Below are 4,602 nucleotides of genomic sequence, written 5' to 3' on the forward strand. Positions count from 1 at the left end.
CTGATTGTCAAACGTCGCAATCTATGAGAGTAGGGTTCTCTCTAGTAAACTCATGAAAGGTCACGGAGTATGACGCATAAGCTCCACCCGCGGGGAAGACCCACGGTAGCCATGTATCGGTCAAGGCTTTATGTGAAGCTAGATTCGCAGAAAACTTGCAGTTCAAGGCCCAGTCCACTGTTCAAGTTGCTTACTAGTGTAGCATAGAGTTCTAGGTGGAAGTTCAACTTAACAGTCTCCACTGGAGTACCGGTATATAAAATAGTGTTTTGGAACCAAAGGCAAATTTCGGTGTGCCTCTGGGATCTGGTGGGGGATTGCTGGAATTTAGTCTATTTTGGGCAGCCCAATAACTATTTCAGAAATTCCTAATAAATCCTAGAGGCCCACTTAGCCCATTTGTGCAAGGCAAGGGATACTACTAAAGTTTAGTCCCACATTGCTAGTTTAGTGGGAGTTGGACCTCCTTATAAGGGAGGTTCTTTCCCCACTTATACGAGCATGAGAACAAGAGGGATATCCACACGCGCTCCTCCTCCGCCGCCTGCCTCGCCACGCCACGCCTCGTCACGACGCGACGCGCCGCGCCGCGCCGCGCCGCAGGTTGCGGGAATGAGCCGAGCCGATATCTAAATTTTTGCCACGCACTACGGGTATACGAAAGGTCACACAGAAGCTGCCGGCTGTTCTTTCGCCTCCCGTCGCTGCCCTCTCGCCTCCTTATCTTGCGCCTATAAAAGGGAGGTCGCTCCTCCCAGAGATCTTCCTCTCGCCACCGGTTCCATTCTCTGAGCTGCTGCAGTCTTCCTCATCCCGGCTTGCGGCGTGCACCGCGAGTCGGGACAGTAGGCCTCCGAAACCGCACCACTTTGAGTCCTGTACGAGAGAAGGGTGATAAGATTTTTGGGGAGCGCTCCGCGCGACTACTGACTTCTTCATCATGGACTCCGACGACTACTTCCCCGACGACGACTTCTTCCCCGACGTCGACAACCTCATCGACGACATGGCTGGAGAGGATGTCGACCCCAAGTCCAGTGCTTCCGCTGCTGCTGTCCCGTACGTATTCTTGTTCCTTCTGTTAGGAGTCCTGCTACAGTTCTCGCCTCTAGTTTCTGCCCTACATATGTTAGGTTCTATGTCGTATAAGCAGCTTCATCTAGTGTATGTTCTAGATGTGTTTAGCACAAGTTCATATATGCAGACGATGTTTACCTTCTCTCTGTCAGATTACGTGACTTGCTTTATATTTCCTACATTAGTCATGCTTTATCTAGTATTTCCATTAGCAAAATTATTTGGTAAATTGCTCATATTTCCAACAGAGACACTTCAGACCACTTAATGCACATTTTATAAAGTCCGCATTTGTACTAGTTAGATATAAAACTTGAATTTTGCAGTACACCTCAACTTTGTCATACTCAATTGTTTTGTCGTTGGTAATGCGACTATTTACAAATCAACTTGTTTATCTTAATGAATTTCAAGGAAATATATAATTCTGCATTGTGTGCATGCAATAGGTTCATGCATGCCCGAATTCCATTTCTTTCTTTGATTAAAACCAATGCATCACCTTAAAACCATCTGAACTAACATGAGAAAATATTAGAAAGTAAACAACAGCATACATTATCATTTGAATTTTACATTGTCTATTTGGCTTGTGCATTTGGAGGTCGTCGTTATAGTTATATTTTTATTTGCTGCCATGAGAGATACAATATCTCTACCTGACACACCAGACAAACAGCCTTAAAATCATAACTCGAACCTACTCATTACAGCTTATTACAAAGACTGGTAAAAGCAGGACCTCCACACAACTCAGAAACCTAATTTATTACAGATAATGATTAATACGCCCAACTTCAATTGTAAAACGAGGCCATTATGAGTTACATTGAAAAATTCATCAGTACATTATTTGCACCCAAAGGTGTGTTTTATTTTTGCACACAGAGCTGCCTTCACTTCACCTCCCTCAGTAAGTTAAAGTGCTAATGAAATGAACAGGAAAGTCGAAAGCAGAAGCTATCCAATACATCTGTGTTCTTGTGCTGCTATGCCCTTTGTTACTATTTAAGGCCTGGGCATCCAGTTGTAAAATCTACCTGCACCAAAATAAAAGCATGTTCTTGACATAACTTCCAAAAGTAAAAAAGAGAGAATATAAATGTACAACATGGGTTTCTCTCAGCAACATGAGTATTTTGCATCGAATGTTCCTCGTGACTTGATATTTATGCCACCACAAAGCTCTTTGACGAAAACATGATACTGTTATGATTTAAGCTGATTTCAAGTTCATGAGACTATTAGTTTGGTGCATTGGAAGATATAAATAGTTGGTTCCTTGCATAATTAGATAAATCTGAATAGATGGTTATCGTGGAGGAGCTGGCGGCATGGCATTATTTTCCATTTCCACTACTTAAAAGGAAGCACATTCATGTAAAGAAGCAATGCCTTCTCGAACCTACAAGGTTAATTAGGACCTCTTGCAACTCCAAGCATGGATCTTCTTTTATAGACAACAAACCTGGAACATCGAAGAGCAAATGGTTTAGTCAATGGACCAATCTACAGGAGAGCAACATGCATCCAGTGTTTATGAACCTAGTGCATGATACAAAATATTAAATGGAGTCGCTCACTAACAAACTTGAATTCACAAAGGGCATGAATTAGGTGATGTTGCAAGTTGCGATGGGTTGCTTCACATAATGTCTCGGAAAAGCAGAAGAAGAAATGAATTGTATTTAGTATAGGAACTGAAGCTTCATATCAAATCTCAGAAGAGAAAAATATCGACAGGAGTTGTAGCTTCATATAAACTTATAACGTCTTTGTCTTTAAAGTTTTTTGTACAATCCTTTTATAACTATTCAATTCTAACATTTTTGTAAATTCATGCCCTAAGGTAATATTGGAAAAATACAACTTTAGCATAGTTGGGAAACATTACTATACATTCAATGAAAAGTCCACTTGTCAGCCCATTCAGTAGATTTCAATAGGAAGTAATGGAAACACTGCATAATTCAGAAAATATATATATTTATTTTCCACTAAAAAAGTGTTGTAATGTAGTCTAATTTGTGGTTCAGCGTAAAATGGAACCTTACCAGCTACCAACGAATGCCAACTGAAAACAATAAGGATATGCTTACAACAATATTCAGTTAATGATCATAGACATGAAAAATAGAGACAAGTAAATATCTATTGCTCCTCCATGATTTACTGAACTTGTTCAACAAGACATAACTTACAAGTATATTTATGGAGAATCAGAGGAGTACAGTTGCAATAAGTAGAAATGATTTCCTCCCATACAGAAAATAAAAGAGAGTTGGATATGTGCATTGTTGTAATGAGCGAAAAAAGTCATGCAAATCATCTAACTAAACATGTGAATGCTTTTTAAGATTGATGAGAAGTTGAGTCTGGTGAAAGGGGTTTTGATTGCCTAATCAGGTGAAAGAGAAGCATATGGTACTTATTTGGGTCCGATTTTGTGGTGCCTTTTCTGACATTTCATTAGGTCGGATCCGGTGTATGCATAAAAAGGACGCGCTCCCGATGCCCACCAACCCTAAATTCTTTTCTTGTCTCTCTGTGTGGGGTGTTGCAACTGGTGATCATCGGAGTTGGACGACGCCAACAAGGGTTGGATGGCTCCTCATGCTGTCTAAGGTTTGCATTTTTATTGGATTTTGCTGTTCCGGCCCTCTTCTTAACACTCACCATTTTATTTCTGTTGTGAGCAAAGGTCTCATGTCTTTGTTGTCGAAGAGGTGTTATTGAACCAAGTCGTTGACGGTTTGTCGAACGGTGGCACTGGGCGGCGGTGTCTTAGCTCAACACGGACCGTTCGGGTTCTCCGGCAACGCGACGAACACCCGGTTCACGGCCTCGACGATTGGCCCTACCTGTAGGAGTGACACGATGCCGTGCTCGGCCGCTTCCAGGTCCTCCAGCATGGGTCTGCGTCTTTGGCTGGCTTGCGCCGGACATTGATATCGCTTAGGATAAGTTTTTTTAACTGTTGTCTTAGATTCTTCTACCATGTATAAATTATTTTTACTATCAATAAAAAATGATGTCTGCGGTCCTCTTGGGGGCGTGTCTGGACAGGGTCTACTCGGCAAAGTCCTAGGTCACTACATGTGGCCGTACGGTAACGAAAGTCCAGCCACAGACACAAGGCACGTAGCTGGGCACATTTAGTTGAACAACACCTCTTCAACAACAAAGACATGAGACCCATGAATCGGGTGTGCATCTTTGTTTTGAGTGATTGTCTAATCAGGTGAAAGAAAACTAGAGAAATTTTGTGAAAACATTCATGAAAAGAAAAAAGGAAACAAAAAAAGAAAGCAAAGAGGAAAGAGATTGTGGGCCCTGTGGCTTTCTCTCCAAAGAAAAACAAGGAAAGAGCAAGAATAAGGCCAAAGTAAAGACCAAGGAGCTTGTAGCCTTCTCTCCCAAAATAGCAAGGAAAGCAAATAGGAGAGCAAGTAAATGACCAAAACAAAGGGGAAGAACCTTGTGAGCCATGTGTTTTTCTCTCTCAAAAAATAAGAATGGACAATA

The 4,602-nt window shown here is 41.7% G+C and overlaps 1 long non-coding RNA gene across 1 annotated transcript; it reads right to left on the reverse strand.

The window, feature by feature from the left end:
* Nucleotides 1–1,820: 1,820 nt before the first annotated feature.
* Nucleotides 1,821–3,328, reverse strand: LOC125534561. The gene is made up of 2 exons (XR_007294508.1): nucleotides 2,487–3,328; nucleotides 1,821–2,117 (listed from the first exon to the last, which is right to left on the reverse strand). It is a non-coding gene; the product is annotated as an uncharacterized LOC125534561 (long non-coding RNA).
* Nucleotides 3,329–4,602: the final 1,274 nt, after the last annotated feature.

This window comes from Triticum urartu, chromosome 2 (assembly GCF_003073215.2).
Source record: "Triticum urartu cultivar G1812 chromosome 2, Tu2.1, whole genome shotgun sequence".
Taxonomy (NCBI): domain Eukaryota; kingdom Viridiplantae; phylum Streptophyta; class Magnoliopsida; order Poales; family Poaceae; genus Triticum; species Triticum urartu.